Here is a 14524-nt window from a genome sequence, read left to right as displayed (position 1 = left end):
AAACTTAACCAGAAAATGCGGCAGTATTGGAAGCAACATAATTTATGCGAGCTTTGACAGACCCCAACCAGAAGATATTAGACAACCTTATGGTAGTAGTAGCATCAACATTATTAGAATTAAAATTAGAATTAGAAGAGGTAGGCCTCAACCAGAAAAAATAAACCAGCGATTCAGCAGTATTAGAAGCAACATTTGTATTAGCCTTGGTAGGCATCAACCAGACAAAAATAACCAGAAAATGCAGCAGTACTGGACGCAACATTAGACAACTATGCTGGCAAATCTGTTGATAAATTGTAATAAAAGAGACTCACCCTGGTAGTCTAGTGGGGGGACGGCAGGGACGCCTGCCGCCCCATCGGCGGGGACGCCTGCCACCCCCTCGGCGGGGACGCCCGCCACAATGTGTTCCTCCTTAGTGAAACTTTCCTAAGGCACGTGCGCATCTCCTGTATATAAAAGCGCATGCGCGCTGGCGTCGTGACGTTAGTGCACAATGGCATGAAATTCAAATGTTTAAAAGGGACATCTATGTGTAAAAACCTTGCCCGTTATAGGATTTTATTCTGATCTTGATTCTGACTACCTGTTGTGACCCCTGCCTGTTCCTGATGATTCTGACCTCTGTATCCTGTCACGTTCGGCACCCAATATCCAGAACCCAAGCTAAGCTCCCTGGTCTCGGCTCTTACTTCTGCCTTTAACTGCCGCCTTTCACCTCGGGAGGAGCCCTCCACTAATTGGATGCCGCCAGGTCTTAACAGAGAGAGGCGCAAAGCTAACGGTTCTGGATGAGCAAAGGGGCACGATCGTCTCACCAGGATACTGGAAGGAAGAACACCACCAGGAACAGGCAGGCTGGGCCAGCACAAGCAGATAGAATGGTCAGACAGTCCAGAATCAGGATAGAGAGCGTAGAATAGTCGATGGACAGGCAAAGGTCGTATTGGAGAGGTCAGAATAGTCACAGACAGGATCAGGATCAGAGAGATCAGAGTAGTAAATCAGGCAGGCAAGGGTCAAAATATAATAGATCAGTAAGGATTCACAAGGAATTAACACCCAGGAACTTCTAAATAGAACCTAACAACGGGCAAAGACCTGAAGCCCTAATGAGTGTTCTGTCCTCGCTACGTATTACCCTGGGGCAGTGTGTAGTTTGACATGCAGCTAAACCTTCCCACAATCCAATAAAGAGACTAAGCTACTGGAGTCTGTAGATTTTACTGAATAAGCAAATGGAATAGAGGTGAAACTGTAATACAATAACAGAAAATATAATGAGTAAGCTTTGCAATGAACTATCAAATATGCAAATGAACACATAAGCATATACATGCAACATAAAAATGTTATCTGGCATGAAATGTCTATGCAGCAATGTCTCTGGGGGGTGCTGGCAGCTGTGGAGGTGTTTTGGTGCAACTATTTCCTTACCAGCGATTCTATCATAAGGGAGATGCAGAACTGTGTGCTTCTTCCAGCAGCATAGTCTGTAAAATGGAGTCCTGGCTCCCACAAGGCATTGCTCTAGGTCACGTGGTGGCAGTGCGGTAGCCTAATCAGTCCAGAATACTGTCATAAGCATTATGGAGGTGTAAAATGGAAATAGGAAGTGACCTTGTGCACTTACAACAAGTGTCCAGAGGAGGGAGCTCTGAGCAAATGAATAGGGAAATCCCAGATATGGTAAAAGCATATGCTGGAGACATGACACTCCCCGTCTGGCATCCATGGATGGCACCATTATTCCTCAGGAGACAACAATAAAGTTAGTTCTGTTACTGGTCTGAAGAACAATTTTGTTTCTCCTTGTTTGGAGGTTTTGACCTCAACTTTGCGGACTCTCCCATCTTCACTTGGGAATGTTTTGGTGACCAGACCTAAAGCTGGCCATAGATGCAAAGATCCGATCGTACGAATCATCGTACGATCGGACTTTCCCATCTCCCGACCCGCCACTAACCATTCAGATCAAAGTCTTACCAGTCAGATTAGTTACAGAACAGATCAGCCGATGTTCTGCCCCTGACAGCAATCGTACGATATCTATGTCCAACCAAAGCTAGTGACAGTCTCCCACTGAAAATCGTACGATCGTCAATACACGCAGAGATATTATCGGCAGCCGACAGAAATTTTCTAACCTGTCCGATCGACCAAACGACCGATCGCCGCCGGGCGAAAAATGTCGGGACTCTCCACACACGTTCCGAAAATCGTACGAATCCTCGATTCGTACGATCAGATCTTTGCGTCTATGGCCAGCTTAAGGGCCATTCGTTTCTCTGCGATTGACAGTCTTTCACGAGAACAACATCACCAAGTCTGAGATTGGGTTTGATAGTTTGCCACTTGTTTCGTGGATGTAAAGTAGAGATATACTGCTTTCTCCATCTGTCCCAGAAGGTGTTTGCGAGATACTGTACTTGTCTCCACTGGCGCTTGTACAAGTCTTTGGTAGTAAACTCTCCAGAAGGAACACTAATTGTCTCAGTCTTTTGAGTAAGCAGAGTGGCCGGTGTAAGCAAGAAAGGATCTTCTGGGTCATTTGAGACAGAAGTAAGAGGTCTGGCATTTATAATAGCTGAAACTTAAATGTAATTAGAGACTCATGGGTTCCCACTTGTAAGAATATGGAATTGAGGATCCTTCGGGCTATGCCGATCACTCTTTCCCAAGCTCCTCCTATATGAGAAGAGTGAGGTGGGTTGAATGTCCAGATGCAGTCCTGATCAGTTAGGTATCTTTCAACATCTTTAACATTGACGTTTGAAGGAATATGCAGCTCCTTGGTTGCTCCAACAAAGTTAGTACCTCTGTCAGAACGAATGTGCTTCACGGGACCTCGTATTGCAATGAAGCGTCTCAGAGCGTTTATGAAACTTGAAGTGTCCATTGACTCAATGACCTCTATATGGACAGCTCTGATGGTCATACAAGTGAATATGACTGCCCAACGTTTACTGTTGGCATGACTTCCTCTCGTGTAGCGTGTGGAGACGGACCAAGGGCCGAACACATCTAATCCAACATTGGTGAAAGGTGGGTCTAAGCTGAGTCTGTCAGCTGGAAGATTGGCCATCTTTTGTGTTTGCAGCTTCCCACGGAGTTTACGACAAAGAATGCAATTGTAAATGATACTGTTAACACATCTTTTTGCTCCAATTATCCACAATCCAGCCGTTCGTACGGCTCCCTCTGTAAATTGACGACCCTGATTTGACTTGATCGTGGTAGTGGCACACAAGCAAACTTGCAATGTGGTGGTGACCAGGGATGATTAGAGGATGTTTCTCTTCAAACTCTAATTTCATACCTTTGAGACGGCCTCCTACTCTCAATAGGCCAGTCTGGTCAAGGAATGGGTCAAGCTTCCGTAAAGTGCTATCTTTAGGAACAGGCTTGTTTTCCTATGATACAGTCAATCTCTTTGGAATAGGTCTCTTGTTGTACGGTGCGGATGATGACATATTTTGCTTTCTGAAGTTCTGCCACTGTGTAGACCTTCTGGCAGTGATGCCATCCTTTGCAGGTACTTACATTTGTAGATGAAGTATGTTTGAAGGAGTAAGCTATGTGGGTTAAGCAAGTGACAGCTCGGATGAGTGATTTCCAAGTTGAGAATCTGTTAAATCTGCTGGGCTTAAGTTGGTTGTCAGTGGTCGTTGTATGACATGTAGACACTTGTGGACGAATTTCACCACCTGAGTTGGCATCTACTAGTTCAAATGTCTCGCTTTCGGGATTAGTTTGCTCTGTGTTGTACAAGAATGTTGGTCCTGTGAGCCAAGACGTGTCTTTAAGATGACTTGCGGCAACAGCTCTAGTTGCATGATCTGCAGGGTTGCAGTCCGTGGATACATAGTTCCACTGTCCTGGATGAGTGGATCGTCTGATTCTGAGCACCCTGTTGCTGACAAAAACATAAAACCTTCTGGTTTCGTTATAGACGTAGCCTAGTACTACCTTGCTGTCTGTGTAGAATACAGTCTCTTTGAGTTCTATGCCTGCATCTGTTGCGATGAGCTTTGCTAGCTCTACGGCTAGGACTGCAGCACAGAGTTCTAGTCTGGGTATAGTGTGTTCTGGGATTGGCGCCAGTTTTGCCTTGCCCATAACAAACCCAATGTAACATTGACCATAGATATCCACAGTTTTAAGGTATGCTACAGCAGCTATGGCCTTAACCGAAGCATCGGAGAACACACAAAGTCTTTGGCTTTGTACCTCTGTAGAAGGTACCGGGGCATATGGACGTGTAACACAAAGGTTGTCTAGAGCCTTTAGGGAACTCCATTCTCTCCACGAATTACCTTTGTTAGGAGCCAGTGGGGTGTCCCAATCAGATGATTCCTGGGTTAAGTCTCTTAAAAGTGCTTTACCTTGTATGGTGACAGGAGCAGCGAATCCTAGGGGATCATACAGGCTATTTATTGTAGACAGAACACCTCTGCGAGTAAAGGGTTTTTCTTCTCTGTTTACTTGGAAGGCAAAGGTATCAGACTTTAAGTCCCACAGAAGTCCAAGTCCGTTGCACGGGTAAGGAATCAGCTCCCAAGTCTAAGTCTCTTAGATCATTTGAATGGTCTTGGGAAGGGAAGGCTTCCACAACTGCTTTGCTATTAGAAGCTATTTTGTGGAGCCTGAGGTTGGAGCAGGCAAGTGCTTCTTGTGCTCTTTTGAGAAGGCTGACTGCGGCTTCACTTGAGGGTGAGGACTTTAAGCAGTCATCTACGTAGAAGTCTCTTTCTACCAATTGTGCAACATCTGACCCGTACCTTACCTCACATTCCTGAGCAGAGCGCCTGAGCCCGTAAATTGCGACTGCGGGTGAAGGACTGTTGCCGAAGATGTGCACCCACATGCGGTACTCTGTGATGTCTTTAGAAGGATCGTTATCTCTGAACCAAAGGAATCTCAGGAAATTTCTGTCTTTCTCTCTGACAAGAAAACAATGAAACATTTGTTGAATGTCAGCAATAAAGGCAATAGAGTCTTTGCGGAAACGAAGGAGAACTCCCAAAAGTTTGTTATTGAGGTCAGGGCCTGTGAGGAGAACATCATTTAGGGAAACACCTTTGAATTTGGCACTGGAATCAAAGACCACTCTAATCTGTCCTGGTTTCTTTGGGTGGGTGCTATCTCTGCATGGTTATTCTCAAATGTTTTTCCCATGAAAGAAAAGAAGTGATCTCTCATCTCTGGTTTTCTTTGAAAGTTGCGTTTGAGAGAAGAGAAACGTCTAAGGGCTTCCTCTCTGTTATTAGGTAGGCGTTGTCTCAGAGGCCTAAAGGGTAGAGGGGCGACCCAACTGTTTGAATTGTTTTTAACTAGTTCTTGTTCCATAATTTTTAGAAAGAGTTTATCTTCAATACACATTGCTAATTGGTTGTCCTCTGGAACACTGTGCATCCTAAATGATCCTGATCACTGTCATGGGTGAAACTATCATCAGAAAGGTGGATGGGTGTGTGCCCAGGCTGGTGCTGTAAGGTTTTTCCTTTATTAGGAACTGGTTGTGGCATGGTGGGAAAATGGAGGGGCGTCCATTTTCTAATGTTTTTGTGAGCATGCTGTTTACACAGGCTGGTTTGTGTACACTTCCAAGGCAAGCGTCTCCTATTATGACCCATCCGAGGTCTAGCTTCTGGGCATAAGGTGCATTGTGAGGGCCGTTTATCTGGTCCCTTGCTTTGTGGACCCGCAGGATATCCCTTCCAAGGAGAAGCATTATCTGAGCCTTAGGGTCGAGTTCGGGGATTAAATGCATTATGCGCTTCAGGTGTACATGATGCTTAGCTATGTCTGGTGTAGGGATTTCAGATCTATTATCTGGGATCTGGACGCATTCTATTATAGTTGGTAAGGGTAGGCGTACCTTTCCGTCTATGGACTCTACTTGATATCCGGATGCCCTTCTTCCTGCTGTCTTCGACAACTCCTGAGCATGTCTTTAGAGAGTAGGGAGTGTTTGGGCCCTTGATTTTAAATGCATCAAAGAAGGCTGGGCAGGCTAAAGATCTGTTGCTCTGGTCATCCAGGATTGCATAGAGCTTAATGCTTTTATCTGTTTGGCCTGCCAGGTATACTCTGACCAGGCAAATTTTGGAGCAGGATCTGCCTCCTACGGCACCATTGCAGATTTCTGTGCATTGGGAAGTGATTTCTTGTGTGTTTGTGACAGTGCTATCTTCCTCCCTGCCATGCTTGCTGGCACTCTTGGCATAAGGTACAGTCCATGGGGCTGGCCCAGGGTGTAAAGCTGTGTTGTGATGCGTGCTGTCACATTCTATGCATTTTACACTGACCGTACAGTCCTTGGCAAGGTGAGATGTTGATGAACAGCACCTGTAGCAGATGTTGTCTTCCTTTAGGAAAGCTTTGCGGTCCTCTATGGACTTCTCTCTAAAGGCTCTGCATTTCAGAAGGGGGTGAGGCTTCTGGTGTAAAGGACACTGCTTACCAGGGCCTTTATTCCTTGTCTCCTCATGAGAAGGTTCTGCAGATCTGTGAAAGGAATCTAAAGAGGAAGCATTAGTTTTATGTACTGTTACTGCTGCTTTGCGAGTATTAGGTACTGAAGGGGTGGTATGTGGCAAAGTGAAATCAAAGCTGGGGTCATTTCTCATCTTGGCTTGTTGGTATATAAAGTCCATGAATACAGTGAAAGAAGGAAATGGAACATTGTGCATTTCTTTGAATTTTGACCCGTGTGCCATCCACCGCTCTTGCAAGTTATAGGTTAATTTTTTGTGTGGGGTTAACACCTCTGGCTGTGTCTAGGAATGCAAGCCCCTGTAGGTCTCCTTCAGCTTTGGCTACTTGTAGTTCCATTAACAAGTCACTTAATTCCCTAAGTTTTTGGTAACTTTTATTGGTTATTTTAGGGAAGTCATCAATTCTCTTGAAGAGTGCATTTTCTACAACCTCTGCTGAGCCATAGCACTCATTAAGTCTGTGCCAAATCATTCTGAGACCAGTGTCTGGGTGATTTATGTTAATGACTCTGATCCTTTTGGCATGCTCTGCAGACTCAGTTCCTAGGTATTTGATAAGGAGGTCTATTTCCTCACTGTATGAAAGGTCTAAGTCTCAGATAGTGTTCCGAAAGGAGGATCGCCAGGCTCTGAAGCCTTCTGGGCGGTCGTTAAACTTTACAAGTCCTTTTGTGACTAGCTCAGGTCGTGCAAAGAACTTGGCAAAGTCCATTGTTACCTGGTTACTACCAGGATAAGAGGGTGGATGAGTGTAGTAGTGAGAAGGTGTTGTATAGTCATACCTGTCTGGAGGTTCTCTTTTAGGCTGGACTGTGACATACTGTTGTGACACAGCTGAGGAAGTAGGTGCAGGGTTAACCCTAGGCTTCAGTACCTGGCTGAAGTGAGTGTTGTAGGCAGGATCACTTAGCTCAACGTGGTCTCTCTGATGCAATTGCAGCTTGCTGATGGCCTTTGGAGGTGTATGGCATCCTTGGCTTGGTTCAGGAGCAGCATGTTGGCTTGGTTGCTGTGCTGAAAGAGAATCTGTGTCTTGTTTGGAGTGCTGGTAGACATACTCTCTAGTGCGTTGTAGTGGGTCATGGGGTTCAGTCTCAAGATTAGCTACCTCGCTGTGTCCTTCGTTGCTAGGGTACACAATCATCTCTAGAGCTTTTGCTTCTGCCAAAGTTGCTGCAGCTTCTCTCTCACTGGCCAGCTTTTCTAGGGTTGCCTCTAAGCGAACACTTTCCAGCTTTGCCTCTACTGCTAGGCGTGCATTTTCTGCTTCTAAGCGTGCACTTTTTACTTTTTTTTTTTATAACTTGTTTTTATTATAGGATAATAGATTATAATCACATAGAGCATTTGTACATAGTAAAGCAAAGAATATAGTGATTATGACAACTTATTATTATCAAAACTTTTCAACAAACTTTTTAAACAGTCAGCTCAGTTATGGCAAGTAGCATGAGGGAGCGGGTCTTATGAGGATTAATTCAGATAAGAGGTTAGCAATCTGTTAATCTGATGACTCCTGTGAGGCGCATTATCAGGTTGTAGTTGTTCTTGTTGTGACGTGGCTAGATATTGGGATGATTCCATGATCAAAGGGTGATCCTTCAAAGATTTCATATCGTACCATGACGTGTGTCTAAAGGTGTAGACTGTGAGGCATCTAATTCTTTGTGGGAAATGTATTATGTAGGTAGACCACATATGAAAGAACTTGGACGTATTGTGTTCTTTTTTAGTTAAGGTTTCCAACCAGTCCATATGGAAAATGTAATGTAATTTTTGTTTCACCAATAGCAATCGTGGGGGCGTAGTGTGTAACCATTGTTGCAATATCGTTTTCCTGGCTGCCGCCGCCAATCTCCCCGCTAGATGTTTTTCGGTAGTTGTAATATGTGTGAATGAAGTAGTGTTACTAAACAGAGCCCATTCTATGTGTATTTGGAGGGATTTCTCAATCATCTGTGCACCATATGAAATGACCTCTTCCCAAAAAGCTTGTATTTACAATCTGTATTTACCGTGTGATGTAGTTGAAGGGCTTCTGATTTATCTAAATTGATTTGAAAACCTGCTATTTTGCCAAATCTTTGTATAATCTGCAAAAGAGCGGGTAACTCCGTCTTTGGTCGACTGACAAAAAGCAGGATGTCATCGGCAAAAGCTGTCACTTTTAGATTAGTTTGGCCTATTTGTATTCCCTGTATTTGGTGGCAGTTCAGTATATGTCGTAATAGTGGATCGATTGCTATGTTAAAGAAAAGAGGCGATAGTGGACAACCTTGGCGGGTACCTCTGCTAATTACGAATCGGTCTGAGTTAGTGTTATTAACCGTAAGGAATGTAGTAGGTGATAAGTATAGTGTCTTAAATAGGTGAAAGGTTTGAATGCCAAAGTGTTGGAATTTAAGCAGGCGGCGTAAATGTGCATGTGATATCCTATCAAAAGCTTTGTCTGCGTCTAGATTTATTAACATTCCATGTTTTCTTTGTTCCAGGTTGGAATGATAAACTGCTGTGATTATCTTCCTAAGTGCTTGGACTGGATGGCGATGTTTGATGAAACCTACTTGGTGTTCGGCATAGGCGTCAGAACCGGGGGGGCCACAGGGGCCACGGCCTCCCCAAAAAAAATTCTCCTGGATTTATTTTTTTTAAGAATTCTGCTTTAACAGCTTGAGCAGCCTTTTTCAAAATACTTGTGCCAAAACCTGACGCCATTATCATTTATTTTGAGGCTGAAGAAGCCGAAAGCTCTCATGACTAAAACTGGCCAATTCAGCCTATTTGCATAATGTCGCCAAAACGTTTAGGTGCAAATAGGCTGATACTGCGCTTATACCATGCTGATTGCTGAGAGAGAGGATCTGGTGTGTGGCTCTGCGTGGATGAAGACGTTCTGCCTGCTGCTCCGTCTCCAATAAACTCCGTACAGACAGACACGTGATGTATTGCTAAAGATTTAATTATATGCTGCAGAGGTTTGCTGCAGAGGTTTCCCGTGTGTGTGTTTAGCTGGAAGATGGGAGGGGGCGTGTGTTAGGGGAGGGAGAGATCACAGACAGCTGGACTTGCTGCGCCTTCCTCCTGCCTAGTGCTGGTCTTAGGCTAATGAGACCTATTGGGCCCAATCTGTCCCTGTGCCCATGGGGGCCCCCACCATAGCAAAATCTTGCAATTGACTTCCTCCCGCACCAAACGATGTGCGTGCAGTAACAGTGACCTTAACAGATCTCTTTCTTTAGTCGGAAGAGCCCACCCCAAGGGGCCGTGTCTGTTTTCTTTTCTTTTTCTATCTGGACTGCTCAGCCTGAGCAGACTGAGGGCGTGGGGGTTTGAGCAAGTATGTGGTCGAGAGGTGGGAGAAGGAGCATTCCTTAGGTCCCCTGTGTGCCCTCAGCTATGGGACAGATGACAGCCAATCGCTGGCAGGGAAAAAGGCGCCAGTATATGTGCATTAAAAAGAAACGTTTAGCTATCTATATATTCAATATTTTTCCTATAGTGGACATGGTCAAAGGCACAATTCAGCAGGAACAGTCCCTAAATTTGCTCATAGTCTGTACAGAGAGATCCCATAAAACTATGGCAGCATAGGTATTCCCTGTACTAAGCACAATTCAGCAGAAACAGACCCTAAATTTCCACTGTGCCATTCAGTCTGGGGGTATTTATACATGAAATTTCCTGAAATGTGAAATTAAAGTTGAAATTCCCTGAAAATTCGGTGAAAACACACGGGAAAGTGGGTGGAGTCAAAGGGGAGTGGCTAAAATGGGGCGTGACCAAAAAATTGCAAAAATTGCTTCTCGTCCTGGCCCCCCCATCTGAAACCATCTTCTGCTGCCTATGGACTGTTCGGTAAGTATTGATGGTAATATTTGTTGTAGTCTATCTGCCATAATTTTAGTTAATATTTTAAGGTCTTGATTAAGTAGAGATATCGGCCGGTAGGAGGTTGGGGTAGTCAAATCCCTGCCTTCTTTGGGGATTAGTATTATTCTGGCTACGTTGGCTTCATGCCACAGAGGTGTACCCTGTAGAGTGTCGTTATACAGTTTAGACAGAATAGGTGTTATGTCTGGTAATAGATGTTTGTAAAATTCTGCAGAAAAGCCGTCAGGACCTGGTGTTTTCCCATTTTTCAAATGTGTGATTGTTTCTGTTATTTCTCTCTCCGTTATAGGGGCATCCAATATCTCACGGTCCTGAACTGACAATTTGTGAAGATCTGCTTCTCGTAGGAATTCCACACCATCCTGTGGATCATCGGAAGATGACTCATAGAATTTCCTGAAATGTTCTGCCATTATGTTTTTAATTTGTGTCGTGTCATGTGTCCATCCATTCTGTGTTTTGAGTTTTTGTATAAATGTGTTACGGGATCTTCTTTTAGCTATTTGTGCCAATAATTTTCCCGATTTGTTACCAAATCTGTAAAATTTGTTTGCAGTATGACTGATTGATTTGTGTGCTTTTTCTGTTAGTAAAATGTCAAAAAGTTCCTTTGTTTCTTTGTATTTATTTTTGTCCTTTTGCGTATTTGTCTTTTTAAAAGCCGTATAACGATCTGTGCTTTTGTAGGAAGTTATATTTTTCATTATAATTCTTTTTTTGTCTGATTAGGTATGAGATGATTTGTCCCCTCAGCACCGGTTTAGCCGCTGCCCACAGTAGTTGTGGGTCATCCCAATGATCAATATTATCGTCTATAAAATTAGCCCAACTAGTCTTTAAGAAGGTTTGAAAATCCTCACTAGTGCACAGATATGTTGGGAATCTCCAGTTATAGGAGTTGGGTCAGGGTGTGGGTAGTTTTAAAGTGATTGAGATTAGTGCAAGGTCGGAGATGTCTATGGGGCTGATAGTAGCTGATTCCAACAGTGGTAGTAATGTCTGTGATAGGAATAAATAATCAATTCTGGAGTGTGTGCCATGGACACCCGAATAGAACGTATAGTCTTTAGTTGTGGGGTATAGGTGTCGGTAGGTGTCATACAGATTTAAAGTATCGCATGTCAAGTGTATAGGTTTCGCTCTAGTACGTGAGTGTGTGGTAGGCTTGCCTGATTTGTCCATGAAATCATTCCAAACTGCATTGAAGTTTCCTCCCAATATGAGATTTGCGGCCTCCCAGGAAGTCATTTTCTGTAACATATCTGCAAAGAAAGATTTGTTATCGTCATTAGGTGCATAAACATTCACTATTGTGTACTTAGCGCCAGCAATATCTAGGTCTACTATCAGGTATCTGCCATTTTTATCTTTGTAGGTTCGTGAGACAGTACATTGTAAGTTTTTGCTAATTAGTATCGCTACCCCTCTTGATTTGGTTTTATAAGAGGCGTCTAGTGTTGTTCGTATCCAGTTATCGTTTAATTTTCGGGTATCTGTGTGTTTCCAGTGTGTTTCCTGTAGGAGCACTATTTGGGCTTTTTCCTTTCGTAGTTTATCCAATACCTTTCGTCTTTTGATAGGGGTATTTAAGCCTCCCACGTTCCATGAAACTATTTTAAAGTGTTCAATAGGTTTATCTAAAGTGTTTTTGGAGCCTGTCGTATGTGTAGAGTGCATAATCTAACCTATACCCAGTTTCAAGTGGTCAAATTGTAAAATATGAGTGTGCATTGGGAGTGGTCTGTCCCAGCGAGCAGACCCTTTCCCTGGATTAGGGTGAAGCCATGGCATATAAAATTGGTTCTTATCTGAGATTACAGTGAGCTGACATAAACAAAAACTATTCAACCTGTAAAGTAACATAGTAGGTAAATGAGAGAGAAAGAAGAAGGGAAAAATGGAATCAAAGAAATAAACATATCATATCGTGCCCGTAGTAGTACAGTCCATCCTTGACAGTTCAATCATGTGGAGGAGATCAGTGTCAATTATAGAAGAAGTAGATCTTTCAAAAGGTTTCTCGGGAGTTAGTTAAGTTCCAGTGTGGAATACGGGAATTCCATCATTATGTTCGACAAAATTTTAGTGTCTCAAGTTGTAAGTTAAGTGTTGTCTGCATTTCTTGACTTTCCGTCATAATAATCCTTAGCGAGAGTTGGAGTATCAAAAAATAAAGGTTTGCCACTGTCTTTGTCTATGATCTTGAGCTTCGCCGGGAACAACAGGGAGAACCTGTAACCAGAGTTGAAGAGGGTTGTGCAGATCGATGAGAACTCTTTCCTTTTCGTAGTAAAAGAGGCAGAGAATCCTGAAACATTAATAAGCGGTTGTCGTCATAAGAAATGTTCTTAGTTCTTCTGTAGGCTGAGAGAATATTGGTTTTATCAGTGTAGTTGAGTAACTTGAATATGACCTGTCTTGGCTTTTTGGCGTCAGCAGCTGGTGGGGGGCCGATCCTGTGGAATCTCTCAATCAAGAAATGAGATTGATCTTCCTCCATTTTTAAGAGGGATGGAAGGGTAGAGTGTAGAAAAGATTCCAGTTCAGTCCCTTTGATTGATTCTGGAATGCCGATTATACGGAGATTATTCCTCCTGCTCCTGTTTTCGAGGTCTTCTACTTTTTCGGCTAGAATTGTAATTTCTCTTTGTTGGGTGTCAACTAGTTGTTGTGTTTTCTCCAATTCATCTTCCAATGTACCAATTCTCTGTTCAGCGTCTGTTATTCTCTGGTTATGGTTAGTGATTTGTTGAAGCACTTCTGATACTGATTCTTTAATAGTGTCCAGCCTTTGGACCAGCCATGGGCCTAGTATTTTCATCAAATCTTCTGCTTGGTTTGGTTCAGGTTCTGAGTCAGTTGGATCAGCTTCCTGAATTGTCTTCTTGGTCTTTAGTTTTGATTGTTTTTGTGATTTTGTAGTGGAGTGACCCAGATATTTGTCCATGGTTAATTCAGGTTCTGAGTCTGTAGGGTCGACTTCCCGGGATGCCTTTTTGGCTTTAGACTTTGTTTGTTTTTGTGATTTAGTAGTTGAGTGGCCCAGATATTTGTCCATAGTCAATACAGTGTAGCCGTAGGCTGGTTAATTGCAGGTAGAACTCCTAGAAGTTTGGTAGGCGATTTGGTAGTGGAAGGAGTTCTTTTTGTTAGATTTTGGATTGAGGTGGATATCTCCTCTTTGTGGGCAAGTTGAGAGTGCTTAGTTCCTCATGGTCCCATAATAATCATTGCATTAGGGTGGAATAGTTTAGCAGTTGGTAATGATCCCAAAAGCAGTTGGCGCTTTTGTGTAAGGTGATCGTAGGTTGTGAGAGGACCTGTAAGCCAGATATAATGGATGGTTACGAGGTGTTTAGATTGCAATGCGGGCTGTGGTGGTCACAAAGTCACTATTTATAGCCCGAGCTGTGGTATGTGGAAAGGTTATGGAGTAAGGTTACGCATAGAAATCGTAATTGGGAAGGTTCAAGCAGCGTGGCAGTACAAGAAGTCTTGTTAAGGCTTCTACACAATTTGCCTTATGTCTTGGCAGTGTACAGGGAGTTGTTAATGCCCTTTGACAGTACCAGGGTGATGTGGATTCTGGCACCAATAGGATAGTTGGACTATAACACAATCTGGTGCGCTTTTCTGGTGTCCCAGTGAGTTTAGTAGGGTTACTGTTATAGCTCTCCTTGCCCTCCCGTAACCTGGTTGCGCCTGGCTAAGTGTGATTGATGTATGCACACTCATCGACCAGCGTTTAAGTGGAGTCGTACAGGTTCGGGTCCACAAGGAGAACGGCGTGGTAAGTATGCGCCAGTTAAGTTGAATGTTAGGCAGCGGTAGGATGTTCGTGCCTTGTTCCGAGGTAAGTTGTGATTCGGTGCACACTTCTGGTTTACTGGCCAGACCGTCTAAGGTGTCGGTATTGCGTTCCCTGCCTTCCCGCAACTGGATGTCGCCGAAGTGAGTGTGGTCGATGTGGGCACACTCACCGACCAGTGTAGCAGTAGTGTCGGATATGGAAGGCGGTTGGGTTCGGGTCCACAGGGAGAATTGCGTGGTGTGCGTGCACTAGCCAAGTGTAATTTTAGGTACTGGCAAGGTGCATGTGTCTTGTTCCAGAGTGGATAGCGATCTGGTGC

General features: G+C 43.7%; 1 long non-coding RNA gene across 1 annotated transcript; it reads left to right on the top strand.

The window, feature by feature from the left end:
• The first annotated feature begins 10154 nt into the window (after window positions 1–10154).
• Window positions 10155–11000, top strand: LOC121394215. The gene is made up of 2 exons (XR_005961560.1): window positions 10155–10358; window positions 10684–11000. It is a non-coding gene; the product is annotated as an uncharacterized LOC121394215 (long non-coding RNA).
• The last annotated feature ends 3524 nt before the right edge of the window (window positions 11001–14524 follow it).

This window comes from Xenopus laevis, chromosome 5S (assembly GCF_017654675.1).
Source record: "Xenopus laevis strain J_2021 chromosome 5S, Xenopus_laevis_v10.1, whole genome shotgun sequence".
Taxonomy (NCBI): domain Eukaryota; kingdom Metazoa; phylum Chordata; class Amphibia; order Anura; family Pipidae; genus Xenopus; species Xenopus laevis.
The sequence above is the reverse complement of the archived record's forward strand: the minus strand, read 5'-3'. Positions and strand labels throughout refer to the sequence as shown.